Below are 16,965 nucleotides of genomic sequence, written 5' to 3' on the forward strand. Positions count from 1 at the left end.
TTTCTTTCTTTCTTTCTTTCTTTCTTTCTTTCTTTCTTTCTTTCTTTCTTTCTTTCTTTCTTCCTTCCTTCCTTCCTTCCTTCCTTCCTTCCTTCCCACCCTTCCTCATCCTGCTTCTTTCTTTCTTTCTTTCTTTCTTTCTTTCTTTCTTTCTTTCTTTCTTTCTTTCTTTCTTTCTTTCTTTCTTTCTTTCTCTCTCTCTCTCTCTCTCTCTCTCTCTCTCTCTCTCTCTCTCTCTCTCTCTTTCTTTCTTTCTTTCTTTCTTTCTTTTCTTTCTTTCTCAGGTGGCCATTGCGCTTTTATGACTATGGCTAACGCTATTTTAAAAAAGAACAAAAAACCCCCAAATATTAAAACCAATTTAAACCTCAAAACACAATCAGTGGGAATGTGCAATTCGTATATCTCAATCAATACAGCTATTCAGCGGACTCCACATCACCCCTGGAATCCCCAACATCATGGCAAACCCATGTGTTCTGATTTTTTCCCCAGGCAGATTCTCTCCCCTTCTCTCTCTGGAAACTAAAAGGAAGAGGAAATGGATAGTTTACATAACTGGCAGGCCAGATGTCTCCTCCATTCCAGCTCCAGATCTTCTGAAGATATCACTAATGAAGGTATATATATGTTAAATGTTTGTTAAGTCCAAACACAGGACAAATCTTATTTCCTGTTTCAGCCTAACCCAAGGCCATCTACAGGCAGTAGCCACAGCAGTGGCAGCTCATATTTGTGTAAATTTTTTTTGCTTGCTAACAAAGAATAAAGGGAGACAGATATGATCATTTCAAACTTATTTGTTCTCAACAGTCAATCTTAAGCAATTGCAGTCGGCCCAGGTTCGAATCTCAGAAGGGTATGGCTGACTGATGAGAACAAATAAGTTTGAAATGATCATATCTGTCTCCCTTTATTCTTTGTTAGCAAGCCAAAAAATTTTACATATGTATATGTATATGTATATGTATATGTATATGATCAGATTTATAACACCTATCGAGAACAGTGAACGAATGTGGCTTCTTGGCATGTCTTACGTATGTCTAAAGACCAGCATCCCAAAATTACACTATGTTGAATACCACCTGAAGGGAAGAAAAAAACACAGCGGCTTCGGAAAACTTGCTGCCAAACATTTAAGGAAGATCTTAAGATTATTAATGTCCCTTGGGATGATGCTAAAGATTTTGCGAATGACCGAAACTGCTGGAAAACACTTGCTGCCCCAGGGGCTCTTCACAAGACCTAATGGTGTTGATGATGAAGAAGAGGACCAGTTATAAAATTACTCCATTGCATCTTGCCTACTGTGTGGAGTGAGGTGTGGTTGGACAGCTCCCCTACGATTTTGGCAATTTTGCCACAGATCCATTTGTTGTCTTGCTGGACAGCTCCCTGGACAAGATCAAGCCCTTCTGCAGTAGTGGTTGGTTTGGGACACCTCCCTCACCGACCCCTGACTTTATGATGCATATCAATGTGGTCTTGGCTATTTATTCAGCAAAATGAGTTGAGAGTTGGGTCACAGAGGGAGAGGAGAACTTTTCACACCCATTCCTATTGCTACCCAGGTTACATCAGACTTGAGCCATTTGGAAATTGACCAATTAACCAGATGTGGTTTATCCCCAGGATGATAGATTTCTTGATGTCTCAACACTTACATTGAGAAGCATAAACCCTTACTATAATTCCTGTAGCAAGTGTAAAGTCTTTGATATCATAACAAGGATTGATCATGGCGTACATTATGTACAAGAGTCCAAACTCTACCCAGCCACAGCTTTTAACAAGTCCATTTCTTGAATGTCTATTTGTGTATTTTCAATTATTTTTTACCTAGACCGGGGGTAGGCAACCTTGGCTCTTTTATGACTCGTGGATGTCAACTCCCAGAACTCCTGAGCCAGCACAGCTGGCTCAGGAATTCTGGGAGTTGACATCCACGAGTCATAAAAGAGCCAAGGTTGCCTACCCCTGACCTAGACCATAGAACAATTACATCTATTTTATAAATTCCAAGCAGATATTTAAGTACACTGGCAAATGTTTGTCCACCCCGGGAATATATAGGTACTCTTCAACCTATGATCACAATTGAGCCCAAACTTTCTGTTGCTAAGCGGGAAAGTTGTTAAGTGAGTTTTGCCCCATTTCACAACCTTTCTTGCCACCGTTGTTAAGTAAATCACTGCAGTACTTAAATTAGAAACATCGTTATTAGGTCAATCAGGCTTCCCCATTGACTCCGCTTGTCAGAAGGTCACCAAAGGGGGTCACGTGACCCCGGGACAATGCAACCATCATAAATATGAGTCCGTTGCCAAACGTCTGAATTTTGATCACATGGCCAGGGGGATGCTGCAACAGTCGGAAGTGTGAAACACGGTCATCCCTCAATTTCAGCACTGCTGTAATTTTGAACGGTCGCTAAATGAACTGATGTAAGTCAAGGGCTACCTGTACTTCTTCAATATTTCACTACCCTCAACCAAATTATTAACCTAATTAATACAAGTTTTAAGGAGGAAAAGAGAGGGAGAGAAAGAGAACTTCTAGCCCAGTAATTTACAACCTTTTCTTCAACAAGGATCCCCTTTAAATACCTTTTGTGGCCACGGACCATGGCCACGGACCCCCAAGACTTAACTCAAGATTTAAATCATAACATTTCTTCAAGCCTTTGCAGACCTTCTGTGAAGGACATTGTGCTCCTCCCGAGTCAATAACTGGGGTCTCTATCCTATTTCTTGCGATGTTCGTCATCGACTTGCGAGGGGTTATCAAAAGTGTCTTTTACTTCTCGCATTCATGACAATAGCACGGCCACTCAAATCTCTTCCATCGCAGACTTTCAACTGCAGCCAGGCCTCTATCATCTAACCTGAAACAGATGGATTTTTTCCTTGCTAGTCTTATTCTGCCGTTAGGTGTTTTTTGCTGCACTAATCAGATTTGGTGAGGTATCCCCTGGAAGAATGTAGATGTCAGACTTTGCACATGTATGCTTGCGGTATGTGAGACAAGTAAGGCCGAGTACATCCATGGCAGCAATACAACCATCAGTCCCTTGGGCCAGCGTTGGAGTACTTCCAAAATGGAATGGAGTGATGGATGTAATGATTCCCTGTAGGATTGCATCACTGCGTTCAAACTGAGTCATAGCATGGAAAGTTAGGAAAACAAGTCAGAATTCATTACAGTGGGTATGATCAAAGCTGTTGCAGCCTCCACACACTCCTCTTATTCATATTTTGTAGAGAGGATAGGTGTATATCAAGCCAGTCATGAATCTTAAGCACATCTGGATAACCCTAAGTAAAGAAGAGCATAAATGTTTTATATAGAGTTACAGACATAGATACACCAAAAAACAACATTAAATTCAAGGAAGCATGTCTAGTCTAGTGAAAGGAAGGACTGGCAGATGACATGATAGCAGTGTTCCAATATTTGAGGGGCTACCACTAAGATGAGAGGGTCAACCTATTTTCCAAAGCACCTGAAGGCAGGACAAGAAACAATGGATGGAAATTAATCAAGGAGAGAAGCAACCTGGAATTAAGGAGAAACTTCCTAACAGTGATTAACCAGTGGAACAGCTTGCCTCCAGAAGTTGTGGGAGCTCCATCACTGGAAACCTTTAAGAAGAAACTGGACAGCCACTTGTCTGAAATGGTCATAGGGTCTCCTGCTTGAGCAGGGGGTTGGACTAGATGACCTCCAAGGTCCCTTCCAACTCTGTTATTCTATGTTCTATGTGTTGAATTCTGGTTTTTTTTACACAAAACCCCTTGGTGATAGATTTTTCAGGCATGAGCCTTTCTTCCCACAAATCCAAATTGTTTTAAATCATTTTTTCCCTTCATGTTCCCTATGCAGCACTGGGGGGGGGGGAATGAAAAACTCAGTGAACTGTGAACATGAACAGTTTAGCTGTTTTTTCATTGTTTAAAATTGCAAGTTTTACCCTGCTTGAAAAGTGTGTAATGTTGCAAAATGTTGGATAAAAATTTTAAATAAAAAGATCCGTGTTCCCATATATTTCTTTTTCTGAAATGATATAGGGTTTCCTGCCTGAACAGGGGGTTGGACAAGATGACCTCCAACATCCCTTCTATTATAATTATTATTATTATTATTATTATTATTATTATTATTATTATTATTATTATTATTATTATTATTATTATTATTTCCTGGCAACTGGCATGTATTGGCAAGAGTTGCAGCATCACATGGCCTTGCGATCAATGGGAGAAGATGGATTGGCTTAAGGACTGCATGATTCACTTAAGTGCAAGGATCCAGTTAAGCACCATGACAGAAAAAGTGGTAAAACCCAGTGCAATTCACTTAACTACCCTCTTGCTTAGCAACAGACAATCTGGTGCCAGTTCTGGTCATAGGCCGAGAACTCCTGGCAAATAGCAGTTCTCCAAGGTGGTGATGAAAGAGCAAAGGTTAAAACGTGGACTTGGTTTGAATGAACCACAAACTGAGGTCCAGACATGGCCTTGGGGTTTTTTGATGGTGGAACTCAAACTGGCCTCCTACGGCTTGATAGGAAGACTTTTATTTCTTCTTTTTATTTTGTTTTATTTTTATTTCTTATTTTATTCTTATTTCATTTCTCTCCCCTCCTTCTCTCTGTTCTCATCTCCTCATCTTTCTCACCTCTCATCTTTTCCTCTTACCTTCTCCTCTTGGTATATGATGATTTATCAATTGTTGTTTGTATCTTATGGTTTATGATGTATGACCTATCACTCTGTTGTTTGAACATACACTGAAAGTTTCTGTACCGGAGAAAACTCCTTGTGTGTCCAATCATAGCTGGCCAATAAAGAATTCTATTCTATTCTATTCTATTCTATTCTATTCTATTCTATTCTATTCTATTCTATTCTATTCTATTCTATTCTATTCTATTCTATTCTATTCTATTCTATTCTATTCTATTTCTATTTCTATTTTATTCCATTCTCCTATTTAATTGTCTATTCTATTCTATTCTGTTCTGTTCTGTTCTGTTCTGTTCTATTCTATTCTATTCTATTCTATTCTATTCTATTCTATTCTATTCTATTCTATTCTATTCTATTCTATTCTATTCCTATTCCTATTCCTACTTCTATTCTATTCTATTCTATTCTATTCTATTCTATTCTATTCTATTCTATTCTATTCTATTCTATTCTATTCTATTCTATTCTATTCTATTCTATTCTATTCTATTCCTATTCCTACTTCTATTCTATTCTATTCTATTCTATTCTATTCTATTCTATTCTATTCTATTCTATTCTATTCTATTCTATTCTATTCCTATTCCTATTCCTATTCCTACTTCTATTCTATTCTATTCCTATTCCTAATTCTATTCTATTCTATTCCTATTCCTATTCCTATTCCTAATTCTATTCTATTCTATTCTATTCTATTCTATTCTATTCTATTCTATTCTATTCTATTCTATTCTATTCTCTCCGTTCTACTCCGCTCTACTCTGCTCTACTCTACTCCACTCTATTCTGCTGTGCTGCTAGGTGATCAGGTCTCACACGTTTTCTCTCCCCTTCCCCAGCTTTAGAAGCAACCTGTCATCAGCAGCAGACACTCCTTTTTCCTTTCTCCACATCTCTGCTTTTGTACTGACTAACGCATTAAACTATCAATAATCATAAGGCCGCCATCTCAATGGAGCTGACAGGTGACAACTCTCGATCCCCTTTATTGGGCCGTGTTCCTCAGAAAAGCTTGCAAATTGCTCAGATCTCAGCTAACAAAGCCGAGGTTCACTCCTGGAGCCTCTGAATACCCTGCTTGATGATAACATGTGAATTGCCGAGCGTCACCTGAGATAAAATATCTTTTACAACATCAAAGCTCCCAGTTTCTAAGCTACAGCTATGGGAGAGTTTTGTCAGACCGAAGATGGATAGAAGAGATAAAGGGGAAATTAAAGAGGGGGAGTGGGAAGGAGTGGGAGTCCAACTCCATGAATGGAGAGAGGAAGGGGGAAATTTTATCACTGCCTTGGCACTAAAATATCTGCAATGGGGATTAGCGCAGCCTCCTCTGAAGCGTAAGGAAAAGCATTGTAGTTTTGGCTTCGGAAACCCTCAGTGAAACTCTGCTGGACTTTAGTGACGGACAGGTTGCTGCTCCGGTTACATCACATATAATGCATGGTGAATAACAATGACTGGCAGACCGCCGATATCAGTAATGGATATTCAAGCTTTGATATTTCAGGATTCAAGATATTTCAGATGAAGGCGGCTGGAGCACAACAATTTGGAACAGTTTTAAAACATCCAGCACCCCAGATGTTTTGGGAACAAACTATTGAGATTCCACCACTCTAAAAAATGACCTGTTGTGAAGAACAGGAGATGTTCGAAGAGAAAGGCAGTGAATCTAGGAGGTGGTAAGACAACTGGCATTGTGCAACACCACCTTGGCCACCACTGTTAATTACTTTTTCTGGCCCAGTCATCTTTTTATTCTCTTACATTTGAGTTAGGTCTTCGCGCTTCCCTTTAAGGGCACAAGGCATCTTCCTGTCCTTTGCAAGCTTCAGTGTAATGCCAAACCTATCCAGCCCATACTTCTTGCTATAATTCAGGGGTCTTCAAACTTGGCCCTTTTATGACTCATGGACTTCAGCTCCCAGAATTCCTCAGCCAGCGTGCTAGAAATGTGTTGAAGTCAACCCTGGATGTTTGACTGAGCAACAGTCTGGCTGAGCTTCCTCCAACTTCATGTAGAATTCAAGAAGTGAAGTTGTAATCCAAAAAGGTGCTACGTTTGGAGAAACCTGGACTACACATATCTTTTGTGTGGTGCAGTGTAGTTGGGCTTATACTGCCACTGCTTTTATTTCCTTGTGGGTTTATGCCTGTCAAGTACATTTTTCCCTTAAACAGACACTTTGGTGTTTTTTTTAAAAAAATATGTTTTATTGATTTATAACATACCTTAATATTTGATTAACACCGTGTTGTCTGGGCTAGTGTTTAAAAAACAATCAATAACAATTAATTTCTATAATTCTATAGTCCATCCAATAGCTTTATTTGATTTCTTCTTCTTTCAACAACATTCTCTTTTGCCAAGCTTAAATTAATACAGTTCTTATTTAAATAAATGACAATTAAATATAGACATTTTTCTCATATTTCTGTAAATAATAACCACATCAATATAAAGCTTCTTTTCATTGATCATCTTGATTGCCTCATCATAAATCCTGTTTACATTCTTATTTAAATTTGTCTTTCCCACAATATTCAGAACGTTCTTACTGGTTAAGATTTTCTCAAAATTGGTTACACTTAAGTATTTAAGTCTTTTTTCTCACGCGAGCCATGAACATTTTTATATTTCTCATATCTTAAAGAAATGTAAGAGAGAGAGAAAAAAGACAAAACAGAGAAAACATTTCTTTTATATAAACCATCCCAACATTTTTATATTTCTCACAGACACTTGATCACTGTTCGTGTATAACTCTTTCTGCACAGTAGACTGAGGTTGAAAGATGGACTTGGGATTCTTTGATGGTGGAACTCAAAATGGCTTTTATTTCAATAAATTATTTCTAGTTTGGGGAAAATAGATATTTCTAGTATTTATTTTATTTATTTATTTTTATTTATTTTAATTCCATTTACATCCCGCCCTTCTCTGAAGACTCAGGGCGGCTTACAAGCTTAGCAATAGCCTTCATTCTATGTATATGCCTGCTTATTAGGGCTTTCACACACACACCCCAAGCGGCATTATTACAAAGTCAGCTTATTGCCCCCAACAATCTGGGTCCTCATTTTACCTACCTCGGAAGGATGGAAGGCTGAGTCAACCTTGAGCCTGGTGGGACTCGAACCTGCACTAATTGCAGGCAGCTGGTGTTACTTAAGGAGGCATTAGCCCACTGCTCCACAAAGGCTCTATTTTCCAGTGAAAAGAAGGATTAGGGGTGACATGATAGCAACATTCCAATATCTAAGGGGCTGCCACAAAGAAGAGGCAGTCAACTTATTTTCCAAAGCACCTGAAGGCCTGGAAACTAATCAAGGAGATAAGCAATTTAGAAATAAGGAGAAATTTACTTCCAGTGAAAACAACCAGAGAAATGGCTTGCCTCCAGAAGCTGTGGGTGCTGCATCCCTGGAGGTTTTTAAGAAGAGAATGGACTGCCATTGGTCTGGAATGGTATAGGGCAGGAGTAGGCAACCTTGGCTCTTTTATGACTCGTGGACTTCAACTCCCAGAATTCCTGAGCCAGCCATGCTAGCTCAGGAATTCTGGGAGTTGAAGTCCACGAGTCATAAAAGAGCCCAGGTTGCCTACCCCTGGTATAGGGTCTCCTGCTTGAGCAGGGGGATGGACTAGAAGACTTCCAAGGTCCTTTCCAACTCTATTAGTGTGTTAAATAAAGAGAGCAAACATTTTGGGGGGGGGGGAAATGATACTTATATGATAAAATGGTTTTCCCTGTCCAGTTGTGTCCCCCTTTAGAGGGAGGGAGGAGGGAGCCAGCATTGTCCAAAGATGCTTCTGTGGTCATGTGGCCAGCATGAGTATATGCCAAGGCACACAGAACGCTGTTACTTTCCCACTGAAGTGGTACCTATTTATCTGCTTGCATTTTGCATGCTTTTGAACTGCTAGGTGGGGAGGAGTTGGGACAAGGACAGGAGCTCACCCTTTCAACTGTCACTTGAGTCTCGAACCCGGGCTGTCAGCTTTCCAGGTGACAACCTTGGCATCCTTAACCACTGAGCCTCCATGCCACCCACTTATATGATAAGGTAAAGGTAAAGGTTCCCCCGCACATGCGTGCTAGTCGTTTCCGACTCTAGGGGCCGGTGCTCATCTCCGTTTCAAAGCCGAAGAGCCAGCGCTTGTCCGAGGACGTCTCCGTGGTCATGTGGCCGGCATGACTAGATACCAAAAGCGCACAGAACGCTGTTACCTTCCCACCGTAGTAGTCCCTATTTTTCTACTTGCATTTTTATGTGCTTTCGAACTGCTAGGTTGGCAGAAGCTGGGACGAGTAACAGGCGCTCACTCTGTTACGCAGCACTCGGGATTCGACCCGCCAAACTGCCGACCTTCTGATCAACAAGCTCAGCATCTTAACCTACTGAGCCACCACGTCCCTTACTGAGCTACCGTGTCCCTTATATGATAACCAACATGCAAAAGAGCATTCAGCGCAGGTCATCGTTTCCTAATTCACGAATCCCTCTGTCTACATTTTATACTAGCACTTGGTCACACACTTGCTCAGCTTTGCAATTCTATTCTAGCTCCGTGGCTGTTGGGGCTATTTGGGTGGAAAGCTCTACTTGGGAGAATATCTCCACTCCCTGAGGCTGACCGAGTCAGATTACATCTCCATGTCTCCTGGCTCTTCTGTTGGGCTACATATGAAATAACAGCTCTTACTGTAACCAAATATTTCCATTCAGGAAAGCCAGTTGCAACCAGCAAAGGAGGAGATGGATTCACATGTTCCCAGAAGCTGGTGAAAGGTGCTTTGTTCTGAGCAAGAGCACCTGGAGAGGATGTTGCTCCTCGCGATCCGTGACTCTAAGCAGCTGTAGTGAGTCCGTGTCATGCTCGTTCCTGTGAGAGCAGGGTGGAAATAGCTATTTACAACGAAGGGAATCCCATTGGAAGCATCCAGTGGCTCTTGGTTCTGTTGATGCTGATCAGAAGAAATTGCTCTGCTTTCTGTCTGGAAGGGCTGGAAATCTTTCCTTGGATCATTCTCAGCTTATTTCCTAGTTCTTGGATGTGCCACTCAATAAAATGCAGCTAATTCTAAGCTGTAAACCTGCACGAATGATTGATTCATTGATTGATAAAATTTATTGGCCGCCCATCTTGCTCTAGGGTAAACCCGGATGGAGTACAGTTGCATATACAGTTAAAACATAAAAAGTTAAAAATGGAGATTAAAACCAAGGACACGTGGGGAGGGCAGGGGGAAGAGTGTGAGGAGGTGGGATCTGTTACTACTTGATCAATTGCCTCCATGGCATTGTCCTCCCACTGGAGCCCCAAACCAACTGGCAGAGCCAGGTCTTTAGGCCCTTATGAAAAGACAGGAGGGTTGGGGGCCAACCTCACATCGGGGGGGGGGAGATGTGCCAGAGGGCAGGAGCAACAGCAGAGAAGGGCCTTCTCCTGGACCCTCCTGGACCCTCCTGGACCCCAATCAGGCTGATGGGACCCGCAGCATGCCTCTTCTCCCAGCGCAAGTGGTACGGGCCAACCCCTGTGGGGGATACTTTTGGTTTCATAATTCAAGAGTCCACACTTTTTTTTCCTTCTTTTTATATCTAACATTAGTATTGCTTGTAGTCATTTTATATGAGCTAGAGCGCGATAGAACTAATAGTTTATTGTTGTTAGCATATGGATATTTATGATTGTTCTTTGTTTTTATACCTTGTACTTAGCTCTGGGAAGTCGGGGGGGGAGGGGGGAATTGGGGGGAGGGATAGGGAGGGTTAGGTAGGGGTGGGGGGAGGGCGGGGATTGTTAAAGATAAAATGTACTGTTGTTGTTGTTGTTGTTGTTAGCTGCGAAGTCGTGTCCGACCCATCGCGACCCTATGGACAACATTCCTCCAGGCCTTCCTGTCCTCCGCCATCTTCTGGAGTCCATTCAAGCTCACGCCCACTGCTTCAGCGTTTCAATTAAAAAAAAAGAGTCCACACTTCTGCCACTATTTGCCAGCTCTTCTGAATGCTTTAGGTGGCTTGCTTGCACAGAATGGAAGGGTAACCAATCACTCTTCATCTTCCCCATTGGTATCATGTCCCTGATGCACTTCTCAGCCTGGGTGGTGATGTTGAGGAATTTGGTCACTGAACATTATGAAATGACCTATCGCATACTCATATGAGGAACAAGATTAATTACCCATCGCATTTTAATGCTCTTTCGAGCATTTAAATGTTATCCTGAATGTAATATAAAGATATTGCATTCTATTGCATTCTAGTCTAGTCTAGTCTAGTCTAGTCTAGTCTAGTCTAGTCTAGTCTAGTTTAGGCAGGACAAAAATGCACATTAAAGTACCAGTTGCAGTAAATGTTGATATTTTAAAAACAAGAAATATCATAGAATAGAATGATGGCTATAAAAAGGCAAAATTGAAATTGATCAAGAATGTTTCACTCATTGTTGACTTCATGGTCTCAGCATGTTCAAAAATTCCTGATGACACTGCTGTAATAACAGCATCTTGAACAATAATGAACAGAACAGAATAACAAAGAATAACAATAGAATAACAAAGTTGAAAGGGACTTTGGAGGTCTTCTAGTCTCACCCCCTGCTCAAGCCGGAGACCTTATACCATTTCAGACAAATGGTTGTCCAGTCTCTTTTTAAAAACTTCCAGTGTTGGAGCATTCACAGCTTCTGGAGGCCAGTTGTTCCACTGGTTAATTGTTCTACCTGTCAGGAAGTTTTTCCTTAGTTCTAGGTTGCTTCTCCCCTTGATGAATTTCCATCCGTTGCTTCTTGTCCTGCCTTCAGGTGCTTTGGAAAATAGATAGCTCCTCAAATATTGCAACACTTGCTATGAAAAGGCAAGGTAAATCAGTCTTCTAGGGCAATGTTTCTCAGTCTGGGACCTGAAAATGCTTTAAACAGCTTCATGCTGGCTGAAAAGCATAAGTGATGTCTTGATTCATATCTGGCCACAGAAGACTGTGATGGTGCGAAATGGAGCTATTGGCATGGAAGTGACAGAGGTAAGTAAAGAAACAGGTATAGGGGAAGTCATGCAGGACCACTGAGAGTTTTTCAGCCTGAAGAGTGGGTAATAAATTCTGAGATTTTTGTTTAAAGTTAGGTTGCCTAAGTCTGTGGATCTTGGAATTACTCTCTTTCTTTTTACAGTATATCTATTGTAGAGTGGTCTCTTTACAGAAACTAGATCCTATTTCGATTATTCCTTCCAAAAACATCTTACATCCTAATGATGCAGTTCTGCAATGTGACCTTTGGCCAGCTGCTTTAGCAATAGCAATAACACCTAGATTTATATATTGCATTCTCTGGGCAGTTTACAATGTAGAAACATTATTTGCATCTTGCCCCCAACAATCTGGATCCTCATTTCACCGACCTCAGAAGGATGGAAGGCTGAGTCAACCTTGAGCCCCATCAGGATTGAACTCCTGGCTGCGGGCAGAGTTTGCCTGCCCTGCTGCATTCTAACCACTGCACCAACAGGGCTCCCAGGAGTAGCAGAAGCCTAACATGAGGTATCCAATGGTTTGACTTTTATGAAGGACCTGAACTGAAAGTTAAGAACGTAAGTGCTAGAACCCAATTATTTTGGAACCAACTTTCATGTCGATTCAGACATTTTCCGTTCTCCAGAATAGGTTGCTCAGCCTTAAATCCAATTGAGTTGTTAACAGTTGTGTTAACTAGATCAAAGCAAATAGCATTGAGGAACAGAGTTCCTTCCGGGTTCCCCAGGAAGTGCCTGGTATCCCATAAGATCAGAATAAGTCTGGGAACCTTCCATAATAGCAGTGGCCTTTACTACATTAGCTATGCTTGATGCTGTAGCTACTCAGTGTTTGGGAGGTGTGAGCCATCACTCCTTGGCAATGAATACTGTAAATGGGACACCTGCTCTTTCCCTCCAGCATTTTCCTTAGAAGAGTGGTTGGCAAAGTAACCCAACTTATTGAGTTGACCTATTCCCATGACATTACTGCCTGGGTCAATGGTTCCCTTTTTGGTGTTCCAACAACACATTGACTAACCATCTCCTACTAACCAAATTAAGTGTGGTGTTGAAAGAGGCCAACTATAATTTTCAAGAAATTATATTATTTTAGCATCACCTTCATCAATTTCCTCTTCCCCCCCCCCCTAAGGAGGGATGGAAGACGTTGGTTTAGGAGTATCATGTTTCCATTGTCAATTTTTTTTCTTTTTGAATGTGTGCTGTTGTTTTTTTATTGAAACAGAAGATCTTCGAAAGTTTTGAGGATTTTCTTTGTCTCCTTTTGTGTCCTACACAATGCACTACATGAATAACATTTTGAATGGCAAAGATGGTGATTTGGTTTCATAAGAAGCAAAGAAGCAAAGAAGCTTGTAGAATGGAAAGCTTTTCAATCACTTTATTGAAAGTATTTCAAGGGGATCCAAGCTCAAACAGTACCAAGGACAGCAGGACAATAGCGAGATTTTCATTTGAAAGAGAATATATTGTATATTTCTTTATCTTCCAGGATTTATTACTATTGTATGATTTGTTTTTTTAGATATATACAATACCTTGCATCAAGAAACTTGGCAGTCCAAACCACAAACAGCAAAGAAGGAAGAAGATACATCCAGCTCTACTGTTAGATTTAAAGTTGAGGCTGGCAAAGATCACTGACTCCCAATTGTTTAAAATTACTAGCAACAAAATTAATGCCCAGTCCTCAAAGCAAACATCAAAATGACATTTTCAAAAAAAAAATAACATCTTGAGTAACCTGGAGATGATTTTGCTGTAGAGAAAATTTGAGTTTCATATATCACTTCTACACATTCAAAAATGGCTGAGTTCAGAATTCTTTCATTCCAAGGCTGCCATCTTATGGCCCTTAAGAGAGAGAGGCCTGACCTTGGTAAGAAGAAATTAAAAAAAAAATCTAGAAATACCAGATTAGGAGAAATGCTGCTGTAAATCCTGCTGGAGAGCTGAAGACTCAACAGCTGCATAATGATGTTGCCTTAATGACCCTGGATTGATGTCAATGGAAGTTGTATCCAGGATCATTAGCTAGACAATGCTTTCTTCTCTCTCCCTCTGTCTCTGTCTGTCTGTCTGCCTGTCTGTCTGTCTGTCTGTCTCTCTCTCTCTCTCTCTCTCTCTCTGTGTCTCTCTCTGTCTCTCTCTCTCTCTCTGTCTCTCTCTGTCTCTCTCTGTCTCTCTCTCTCTCTCTCTCTGTCTCTCTCTGTCTGTCTCTCTCTGTCTCTCTCTCTCTCTGTCTCTGTCTCTGTCTCTCTCTCTGTCTCTGTCTGTCTGTCTGTCTGTCTGTCTGTCTGTCTGTCTCTCTCTCTCTCTCTGTCTCTCTCTCTCTCTCTCTCTCTCTCTCTGAAGCACTTCATTTTTATTTGCCAGACCATAAACTTCTCTTCACACTTACAAATGCAATCACTGGTAGTTACTGGAGGTGTGGGAAACTCTTTTCATTGAAAAAGAAAAAATCCTGGAAATTTTTGCATACAAATCTTTTCCAGGCATGTTAAAGAATTGGATTATGACCAGAGTTGTACATGCTGTCAAGTACCAGGGAAAATCAGGAGATTTGGGCAGTTCAAATGAGTGTAAAGATTTATTGCAAGCTAAAGCTCTCTACAAAAAAATTGAGGTATTAACAGTCAAGGGAAATGAGCAGGAGATAAGACAAGCATTCAAGATGGGCTAGCCCAGGGGTAGGCAACCTTGGCTCTTTTATGACTCATGGACTTCATCTCCCAGAATGCTGGCTCAGGAATTCTGGGAGTTGAAGTCCATGAGTCATAAAAGAGCCGAGGTTGCCTACCCCTGGGCTAGACTTAAACCTCTTGTGGGCACACAGGGACTCATGATTTTTGATGCATTTGACCCCTCCCTCAGACTCAACCTGGTCAGCTCTTACACATGCATGTCTATGCCAAACTATGTATGAAAAGAAATTGCTCAAAACAATGGCTTTGCATAGATTCAAAACATTGGTTGGAATGTTATCATTGCAAAGTGGTGTTCCTGGGTTTTATTTGTGATTTGAAGCTCAAATATTTTGGCCATCAAGTAAGACAAGAGGAAAAGACTGTGATGTTGGGAAAGATGGAAGATGAAAGGAGAAGGAGACGGCAGAGGATGAGATGATTAGATGGTGTCATCAACCCAATGACCATGAGTTTGGGCAAACTCCAGGAGACAGTGCAGGACAGGGGGACCTGGTGTGCTATGGGGTCACGAAGAGTAGGACATGACTTAGCAAATGAAGAACAACAAAAATGTGTGGTTTATTTCTATTGTATTTCTTAAAACTCATTAACAAAATTGTACCATTGCTATGACACCAGAAAAAATTATCTGAAACGTATAAAGGCTCTTCAAATTTATTGTAGGTTGGAAATGTGAACAACAAGAAGGGTCATTTTGTCATGCTTGGTATAATAAAGCTAGAAACTTTGGGGCTCAAATACAAACAGTGATTCAGAGAACTTTAAAGACTGACATTCAACAGCCTTGGTGGAGCAGTGGGCTAATGCCTCCTTAAGTAACACCAGCTGCCTGCAATTAGTGCAGGTTCCCATCCCACCAGGCTCAAGGTTGACTCAGCCTTCCATCCTTCCCAGGTAGGTAAAATGAGGACCCAGATTGTTGGGGGCAATAAGCTGACTTTGTAATAATGCTGCTTGGGGTGTGTGTGTGAAAGCCCTAATGAGCAGGCATATACATAGAATGAAGGCTACTGCTAAGCTTGTAAGCCGCCCTGAGTCTTCGGAGAAGGGCGGGATATAAATGGAATTAAAATAAAAAAAATAAAAAAAATTGAAAGCAGAACTTTTCCTCCTCAGATTTGCCGATAAATACTTAGAATAGAACCATGAAACACGGTTTTCATATACATATGATAAGTACAAATAAATTAGACCATATGCACAGTGATGAAAGATCGGGCAACACCTCTGATGGAGAAATGGTTGGTGAAGATCACAGAACTTGCTGAAATGGCGAAACTGATTTGTAGGATTAGATAAAAGACAATATCGACACCATTATCACTTGGTGACTGGAAAATCCTTATGGAATTTTTGCTTAAAAAGAAAAAAAATGAAATTATAGATTATAGACAGAAGACAATCATGATGTAACTTTAGGAGGTTAAACTATAATTGTACTTATAACTGCTGTGAAATAGATCAGAAAACATGGCTTTCTGCCTTTTTTCTATTTTTCTTTTACTACTTTTTTCTTTCTGCACTTTTTCAGTGCAGCACTTTTATTTTTCCAGGTAGGTAGGGAGACTTAGAAATACAGACTAGACTGAAGGCCCTTGCCATTTTATTTTCAAGATAATTCATTGTTCAAAACGGCATTCTTGGAAGTTAAGATTACGATTGAGGTGCTTTGATTTGGGTAGCCATTTACTTCAAAATCTAAAATGCAGAGAGAGAGAGAGAGAGAGAGAGAGAGAGAGAGAGAGAGAGAGAGAGAGAGAGAGAGAGAGAGAGAGAGAGAGAGAGAGAGAGAGAGAACTGTTAGAGGGCACTAAAGACTTCTGGCCAGACAGATGCATGTCCTTGGATAAAGTGTTGGAGATCTAGACACTAAGTCATCATGTGGTTGGATTTGTTCCGATTTTGCATGATGATTAAAGCAGCTTATGGTTTAGCCCAATGTGTGAACCCAACCGATGTTTTGCAATTTGGTTATTTAATTAGCAATACATAATGGGGGGGGTGTCTTCTGAAGAGCTGAAGAAGCTTCTTGGATGAGAAGCGAAATGTCTTCAAGGAAAAACAAAGGAAGTCCAGTTGCTCTTGAAAAAAGCACCTTTGGGTCTAGTCAGGACATAACTGCTTAGCTAAGCGGTCAAGAATTGTTCATTGGCCCAGTTGCTTCTTGACCTGCATGGGGATGGTTTGTACAAGAGTCATAATCTAATCAGTCCTTTGTTACTGAAGGAAATCACAGACAAATACACACCCCGTTACAAAATAAATGGTCTGGTTGGAATGCTGAATTGAGCATTTCAAGACACCCTTACATGTGTGTGTTCAGTGTCATGATTTGTATATAAGGAGGCAAAGCATGATGCTCGTATTATTATTCCCATCTCCCATGGTCACCTACGTATCTAAGGCAAAGTTTTTCTGCTCTAATTGATGGAGACAGAGTTGACCTACACGATATCATCT

The sequence above is a fragment of the Vipera berus genome, assembly GCF_964194415.1.
Source record: "Vipera berus genome assembly, chromosome: 12".
Lineage (NCBI taxonomy): Eukaryota > Metazoa > Chordata > Lepidosauria > Squamata > Viperidae > Vipera > Vipera berus.